Source organism: Miscanthus floridulus, chromosome 1, assembly GCF_019320115.1.
Source record: "Miscanthus floridulus cultivar M001 chromosome 1, ASM1932011v1, whole genome shotgun sequence".
In the NCBI taxonomy this organism is placed as follows: Eukaryota; Viridiplantae; Streptophyta; class Magnoliopsida; order Poales; family Poaceae; genus Miscanthus; species Miscanthus floridulus.
Window position 1 is genome coordinate 163136314 of NC_089580.1, and position 9442 is coordinate 163145755.

Below are 9442 nucleotides of genomic sequence, written 5' to 3' on the forward strand. Positions count from 1 at the left end.
GCCTCGCTGCTCGTCGCCGTGGAGAGGGGAGCCGGGGCGCCGCCGTTCCTCGTCGGCAGATCCGACGGCGCGTGCTCTAGGAGGGTGGCCTCGACGCTCCAGTGACGGGGGGCCGCGATCCAGGGCGCGCGCGCGAGGCCGGCGGGTGGCTCCAGGAGGCCATCCACGTCGCCTCCAAGGGCCGCCGTGTGCGCCGCCGGGAGGGAGGAGGCCGCGCGCCCGTGGAGAGCAAGGAGGTGCCCCGGCGGCCTCGCTGCCAGATCCGACACCGGCACTCCTAGTCCGCTGCGCGCCGCTGTCGCCGTGAGCCGGAGCCGTACTCGCGCTCTCTCTCCCCCAGGGTTCTTCGCTGTTTGGTGTGGGACCGCCAAGGGTAATATGGACAATTTCACTGGCCGGTCCCACACCAAACGGCGAAAAACAAACAGAACATGGACGGAATGGCTTGTAAGACAAAGAAGTTTAGAGCAGTGGCATCTGTGTGCGATCAATTTTTTTAATAACTTGTGTGTAATTATAAATTTGTTTAATGGGATACATATAAAAGCCTCGAAAAAGAAACGAGAAGACGGAAACTGAGGGAGAGGGTCGAGGACCGGAGGATGGTCAGTGTAACGGAAACGGAACGGGAGCTTCGGGTGTGGTGGAGTAAGCGTAACTGTCCGTCTGCGGTCTGCCCCCCACCTTTCTTGGACATTCAAGAGAGGCAGTTGGCATCGCTTCTCACATTTTTTTGTTAGCCACGTTAGGAATAAACAAGATATTACAGGCAATAGAAAATGCAAATGAGGGCAAGTAGAGTGTTTTTTTTAATAATATTATAGTTTGAGATACAAAATTCTTAAATGAGAGCAAATGGGATACCCCTTTTCAATTAGGTAAAGGAAAACATCCCTTACATCTTTAGAACATAGGTACAGGATATCCTTATAACCAACATCATAAATCACTGCTTGTGCTTGTATGACTGGAACTGGAACTGAAACTGAACATATATAACAGAAAAGAACTATATTTCGTCGAAACCTGAAACAAGGCAGAGTTGTATGACTGCAAATTTTCAGTGCAAAATTGCTTACCACCATTTAAAGCACAGGAAACTGGAATGTCTCTTTTGTGATAATATAAGATGCACAGAAACATTATTTATGTTTGCTCAACTCCACCTGAGTTAATAACTGAAATCAAATTGCAGCATACTGCATCGTCGCAACCGAGTCAGCTAGGCGACAGATTCCTATGGTCTTCCTGGAGATGATCAAGGAGGACTTCAACAAGGCATATGCAGGGGGGCAAAGCAGCAACAACTACAGCCAACAGTCTCACCCGAGATTTCGGGTAACAATTCTCTTTCTTTGTCTGCAAGAACAAGATTTTTTTTTTCAGACTTCTAGGCGTATTTTCCAATACTGTACACTACCTTTTTTTTATTCCTCACTGTGGGCATGCTTGGTGACTGGCAATATAGGCTGAGGCTTAGAGACCAGATGCAGTACTGTACGGATCACCCAGAGGAGGTGAGTAAGCTGTCCAAAGTGAAGGCTCAGGTCGATCAAGTGAAAAGCATCATTGACAAGGTAATAACCAATGTATATCAGTATATGCTTTCCCAGGCATATGCATGACCTGATGATGGATTCCTGCATCTGCTTACCTTGACCGAAACCTTCAATAATTCCGCTTACATTCTTGAGTTATCTTTGGACTTGACTAGCTTACTTTGAAATACTACTTCTGAATGAGGAATTAATTTGATGGAAATATTTTAGGCCTTTGATTGCGGACAATAGATCGATGGGCTTGTCACAAGGACAGAGCAGCTCCACGATGATGTCTGTGGTTGTTGCAAGTTTCTGTTTATATCGTCATATACATGTATCTCTTCAGTAACTTGCCGGTGTCAGACAGAAGAGAAGAACTGAAACAGAACATTGGCTCCTCTGTTTGTTTCAGGCTGCTGATTTCAGGCGGCTCGGCGTGCAGGTGCGGCGCAAGATGTGGTACCAGGACATGAAGATGAAGCTCATCGTCGGCATCGTCGTCGCGCTTATCCTCGTCATAATCCTCTCAATTTGCCATGGAATATGCGGCAAGTGATTTAGGTTGCTGGAGATGGCTGGGAATAGCAGTGAGTCTGATTATGTGCTATATCAAAATCTAGCTCGGTTTATTATCATAAAAAAAAAACTAGCTCGGTTTGAGCAAGGCTTCAGGGAGTGTTGAAGTTGTGCCACAAATTAGGCCTAAGTTCATCGACCGCAAGGTAAGGAGGAGGGGTCACTATGGCTCAAAACTTTGTTTTTGAGATTTCCTGAACCGTTTTACTCTTGTTTGTAATAAGGAACAACCATATGCATTGGTCGATGCAAAAGCTAGGATATTAATATATTCCCTTTTCTAAAAAGGAGGAGGGGTCTCTAATCTGATTTGGTTCTCTTTGGATGTTGAAATTGTGCCACCAGGTGTAGGTTCCAGGATGGAATTTTGTCAAAAAAAAATTGAGTTGAAATCTTGTCAATTTAGCCTGGTTAAGGATTTGGATTGGTTGTTCTAGATGATATTAATGGACCTGTTGCTAGAAATATGTTCTTGTTGTCACGTATACTGTCATTCTCAAATGTTTAATTGATAAAGGCATCCCTATCATGGTAAGATGTTCTTGCTTGTGTGATGATGATCTGTTTCGCTTGGTCGTCTAGCTACTGATTCTGTTAAATCACCTATCGAAAGATCATACCTGTCAATTTGATTTTTTTAATCCCCTGTGTATCATTCATAGTTCTAGAGAAGTGAAAACATGTAAGATGACTCCATACACTGTGTCAAGATTGTTTTCTAAATCATGCTTTTTGGTCATTTCCTTTGGTACGCTACGAGCAACAGTACAGAGGTTGTTATTGGACCCTCAAGAGAATTTGAAGGTGAGTACAAACTACAAAGAGACCAGCCCCAGCAAGACTGCACAATATATCTCTGAATATACACTACAGTATATCTTTCTTTTTGAATGTCACCGGGGGGGGGTGTTCCCCACCTGTACTATATTTGGGCCTTAAGTGGCCCGCAAAATGTTTACAGAGTCTTACCACTACTTGAAACTGCGAGTTTCCCTAGAGTTGGAAATCCTAGGGAAAAGTCTGAAAACCGTAGGGAACCTGAGCCCCCAGGGTATTTCGTAGGGAACAATTCCTAGGGGACAGTTTGACGGGAAATAGAAGAGTGCCCTATGGTTTTCCTTAGAAACCGTAGGGGATTCTAATTTTTTAGGAAAACGGATCCCTAGGGAACCTGCTGATCATGCTGCAGCCAATCCAGCGTGTAAAGTTATTTTCCCTATAACTTTGAGATTCCTAGGAAACTAATCCTACATGGAAAGTTCCATTCCCTAGGAAATTGATCTCTAGGGAATTTTTTTTGGCATTACATCAGATTTGACGTCAAATAATTGTAAATGAATTCAAATACAAATTTTAAATCCAAACATGTTGACACCATACCATCAACAATAATTTAGTGCATTCAAACTCATACACCATGTTCGCTTGATCGTTTCTGTGGCTTATAAGTCGGCTGATGCTGTTTTATTGTGAGAGAAAAACACTGTATCATGACTGATACGATCAAACGAACAAGGTGATAGAGTGCATTATCACATTACAATTAGGGTGTTCACTAATAATAACTGCGAAGTCCAGCTAAGTTAAACACTAACTCAAAATGAGTTGTCCAATCAATGTTTGTTTTGGCAACATAACATGTTAGAAAAATAGAAAGTCATTCATCGGAGGAGAGTAGTTGCCACCACCACTTGTAGTTGCTGCATTTTCGTGGCCATGGAATCTTCCATGAGCAATCCTACTCAATGTTTCATCAGGAGTTTCCATTCCAACAAAAGAGCCACCAGTACAAGCCTATTCAATTGAACAAATGGAATTTCAATTAAATAAGTGGAAATTTCACAGGAAATGCTATGCCAAAAAATAGGTTCATGGACATAGCATTTGAAAATAGGTTTCACTACACTAGCTGAGATGTGTACAACAATTAACATTAACCAGAGACAACACTATGATGTGTACTAGCTGAGATGTGTACAACAGACCATGTAATGGAAATGAAAATCAGGATGCATTCATGTGTCCAGGAGATATAGATGCTATGGCAGAGAAAGATGTAGAGCAATATCTATTTTTCAACATGGTATGAACAACAATCATACAAAGACAACAAAAATAAAATAGTAATAATTAAACTTACATTACCAGGAGATGGATTTAAAGAAGGTACATCGGCGTACACAGGAGGCACAGGTGGTGGAGGCATGGGAGCAGAAACAGATGTGGTAGGCATACCATTTATCTCAGCAACTCTCTACGGTTCAATAATCAAATGTATATGTATACTGATTAAAAAGGAACTCAAGTGGCAATAAGATGAATAGAGGAGGATGCATGTCAGACATCACCTCCATAAACTTTTGCATGTTCTCAGTGTAAGCATGCACCATTCTACTCCACTCTGTCATATTTTGGGCATATTCCTTGGCCAAACGACAATCATGAGCTTCCCTCCTTAATTGCTCATCTTCCTCTTGGCGTTGGCGTCTAGCAGCCATTGTAGATTCACGGCTTCTCCTTAAGTCAGGGAGGACTTCTTTGTCATTGACCATCCCATTAAATGTAGCCCATTTTCCATATGGGCGGCCACAAGAGCATTCATAAAGAGCTCTAGCATCAACCGGAGAGTGTAACCAATCAAAATCTGGTCCATTTAATTCAAGGGCCTTAGCTTTGTATTTCTCCTGCTAGATAAATAAAATAATGTGTGAATTTGACAGAGAAACAAAGATCAGCAAAAGAGTTGAATTCTTTGACTTTTTTCTAACAAAGATAATCCTGTTTTTGTTCAAAGCATATAAGAAGTTTACAATTTACAGCATTCAACAATTCATATATACTGAAAACATACTGTTAAAATCCAGCTAAAATTGTTTAAAATTTCTTGCTGTACAGAAGCCATGTACCAAAACATATAACAAGTTTACAATTTACAACATTCAGCAATTCATATGTACTAAAAACATACTGTTAAAATCTAGCTAAAATTATTTAAAATTTCTTGCTGTACAGAAACCATGTATCAAAAACGTGCATTCAAAGTAATATGTATAGCTGTACAGAAACCATTCATCAACTCTGTACTTTAATTTCAGGTCATGTACAGATTAAGTAGTTGGCACTTTAGACATTCATATCCTACTTACCAAGCATGCAGTTGCCTCTTCTGTGTTGAGCGAAGTAATATCTTCATAATTTGAACCTCTATGAGTATGGACCCATGCCTCTATCTCGCATACCTGTCTTCCTAATTTCTTTGACTATAATAATAACAAGAATTTGAATTTAATTGTGTTATTGCAAAAAAAAGTACACGGCAGAATTTTAGTAATTGGACACTAACCAATTTCTCCCTTATTGTTGTAATAGAGTTGGACCCTCCTTTGTGCGGTTTAAACTTATGGCGGTAGCGATTTGCACGATTTGTCTCTGATCTTTGCTTGAATTCTAAACTGCTCCGCTCTGCGGCCAGAACATCCCAACAAACTTGTTTACACCAAGTTGGGCATCGTGCAACATACTCCTCCCGCGTCAAATAGAAATGTCCAGCAATCTTGTCATAAATAGTTCTTCTCTCCACTTCATGAAAATGTTCCAATATTGTAGTGATTCTTGCATAATAATATGATGCTCCCTAGGAGGACTGAGCAACAAGGTCCAACATGTTCTCTTGATTCTACTTCTTTGGCTGGATTGAATCTAAATCTTTGCTACAAAATTAGTAATTATAAGCACAAAATGTACATACTATTAGTAAGGAACAACAATGATATTTGTACAGAACTAGAGTTAAGTTGCATAATTTACCCAAAAACCTTCACAAACAGAATCAACAACAGATTTTCCAGATGAGTCTTTTGATGCTTCATAATGCTTCCATGTTGATGCAACCACAGTCTTGCCTCTATACTCAACCAAACCAGGATGATAGGTCTTTAGTAGACATATCAACACACTTGCCAGAGTCCTTCCCTCCCCTCCAGTCCAGGGCCTTTATATATTAACCAATAATTCAATTAACACGTCGTTTGAGTGCACATTTGCATGAAAGTCATAGTGTAAATTTGAGAAACTCACGATTTTCCTTGTGGCTCAATCAATGGGTGATCTTGCTCATTGGGGATGGTTGGGGGAAGATCTGCATAGCCTCACAATTGGAGGTTCATTCTCTCCAGTCACACCATTTCGTTGTTTGACCAGCATAGAAATTTCATTTGGATCATTAATCTCATCAAAGCCATCACTTATTATGATATTATCTAAACCTATTCCAATGTCTATGACAAATTCTCCCTCTAGACCATCTTCCTAGAAGGTATCTATACATGGTGGGTCTTCATCATTGTACTCATCCATTGAAGGAATGGACAAGTTCACAACCGGGCTGACCTTGTATGCAACCCACCACCCATTGAGGTTCAGATCAGATTTACATAGATATGGAAGATAATAAACCTGCTTTACTTGGCTAGCAAGAACAAAAGGTTCATTTGCTGGATTACATGATTCATGGGAAACTTCTACTAGTCCAAGTCTATCCAAGTGCCTCACTCCATTAGTTGGGTGGAACCAATGACACTCAAATAAAACAAGGCTGAAATCACTACCAGCGTCAAACTTTAACTCAATAATGTACCATAATACTCAAGCTCATTATTGCTTCCATCATCAGCACCAACAGCAAGCACCCTGGTGTTGGTGGTAGTTAGGTTCCCTCTAGATTTTTCATACTTTTCAAATCTAAATCTGTACCCATTAACTTCATAATATCATACGACTTCACTTTGAGGCCACATCCACGTGATAAACGACGCAATTCACTAGGTATGCTTGCATCCATGTCACACTACAATGTTACAATTAAAAATTAAAGTGCATCTAGATTTTACATGACTGTATAAAACTACACAGAAATTGGTCAATTAGCAAGTACCATGTTTCTAAATCATTCAAGCAAATTTGGTTTGCCATGGCTAGCCCCATTAATCCTTAAATTGTCTAATTGTCTCTGGCTTGGTGGTCTTGCACGCTTCCATTGTTCTCGTTCAAATTTTCTATGGGACACAAAAGCATGAATTATTGTAATGATAAATGTTATTAGTAGGTTTATTAAATTGGTGTACTCGCTGGACATATTCATCCATTTTAGTCAAGTTTGTGAAGATATAAATCATTGCTGCCTTGTACTCTTCAATAGTTAGAAACCTTGTTGTTCCTCTACCACTCTTCCATCCACGCACTTTGGAACAAACTAAGGGTAGAATCAGATGGATCAACATTATGAGCATGACGTTGTGGCCAATTTTGGGAGCTAGATATGAGATCAGGTAAGTATAATGATGTTAAGTGAGTGATCTCCTCAACAAGGCATCCTTCCAAATCAGCTAACATTTGATCTAAACCATCGGCAATATTGTACACATACTCCATTGTAGGCTGACTAATAGGTTGCTGACCATGTTCAGTCCATATAGTATAGCCACGCATAAATCCTCTTTTACACAAATGCATGCTCATGACGTCTCTTCTCCATCTAACTCTATTGCGACAATCTGAACACGGACAAACTACTCCAAGTTTTTCAGAATTAGAAACATAACTGAAAGTCTGGTCTAGGAAAGCATTTGTATTTCGCACCCAATCCAAGGAATGACAACCATTGTCATTCCAGCCTTCATACATCCAACTAGGTCTTCTATTGACATGGCTATTGTTGTGACAATGAACTGAAACGGAAAATTTGCAAGTAATTGTTCACATGATTTAGTGCATGTCTTCTAAGACTAATAGGCAAACGAGTTTATATAGAACATATACTGATTACTAGTAACAAAATTAGGGAGATGCTAAACTGCAGGAAACACTCAGCAAATTTCTAGACTGCATCAGATGAGCTACACTATTCTCTAAACCCAGTAGCCAAGTCACTTAAAAAAGAATATTCACCTAATAGGTTGCAGCACCAAAATTATCATAGTGCTAAGCTTCTTAATTTCTAATTTTCAGAAATGAACAGAGCGTATAAATTAATTTAGACATGTCAATTCTGATTGACTTAATTAACAATACAAAAAGACCAAGAAAAGGGAAATTTCCTTCTCACCTAAAATCCTTTGTTCAGGAGTGACAAGCAAACCGTGAAGCCTTCTTTCTACAGATGTGGTGCTCCCTTGCCCTCTTTTTGTGCACAACTAAAAGTTAGGCTCCCTTGCCCTCCTATGCAGATGTGAACATGTGGTGCCTCCTTCTTCACAGCAGAGCTCCGGGCAACGCCGCCCCTCCTCCTTGGCTCCTCCTTGGCTATAGGTGACCAAGCAGTAGAAGGGTGCCTCAACTATGGAATGGGAGGACCTAAAAATAATACATCCCTATCAATTGTTTGTCAATCTTCTTACTGCTATCCACACAAGAATGTACTAGAAATCTCAAGAATATACCTTACCTCCTTTGTCAATCCATCCTTTGCTTCCCTAGATCTAAAGAACAGGACATAGAGGGAGGGAATAGGAGGCAACAGATCGAGAATAGGTTATTAGAATGGAGGCTTGGGATGGGGAGGGCCTAAGGTGGAGATGTGAGGGGGGCGGCTTGGGTGCTGAGTAGGGGTGAGGTTGGGTAGGAAGGGCGGCGATGGCTTGGGGAAGGAAGGGTGGCGGCTTCCATGCATCCGCGGGTGGCGGCTGGCCGGCTGGGCACTGGGGTGGCTGGGCGGCTTCCGTGCTTCAATGGGAGAAGAGAAGACGAGCGTTCAGGCGAGTAGATGGAGGCAGGGAGAAATTGACGTAGGAGAAATGGCACCCTAAACATTGGGCCACGTCAGGAGAAAGTGGCGCCCTAGACATTATTAGGGTTCTGATTTGATTCTCTAGGATTTTCTATCCACCTACAAGGGAAAGGTTCCACACTGGCAATGATGTGGCTTGCTGAAGGACCACTGCTCTTCCTGCTCTCGATGAAATCATGTTCCTAGGGAAATACCATTTCCTAGATTCCCTACGGTTTTGAAAAGGACCCCTAGGGAGATAGATAATTTCCTAGGACTGATAGAAAACCTTAGGGAACAACAAAAACCATAGGGAAACTCATAGTTTCCAGTAGTAGTGTACATCATTTGATTTTGATCATACAAAGTGCTGCATACGTAGCCAGAACAACTAAGTGTGCAATGCCCAGTGAAAAACCGAACACCATTTGTTGGGTTCATAAACCCGAGGTCCCTCACGGACCGACTTCCCCGCAAAGGCTAGGTCCAAATATACAGCGCGCAACTCATGGGCTGGCCCAAGTATCTAAATAGCAGTCCAGAAAGACGATCCAATCACCGA

The 9442-nt window shown here is 41.3% G+C and overlaps 1 pseudogene; it reads left to right on the plus strand.

Annotated features, from left to right (window-relative positions):
• The first annotated feature begins 440 nt into the window (after positions 1–440).
• Positions 441–2097, plus strand: LOC136466508 (vesicle-associated membrane protein 722-like; annotated as a pseudogene).
• The last annotated feature ends 7345 nt before the right edge of the window (positions 2098–9442 follow it).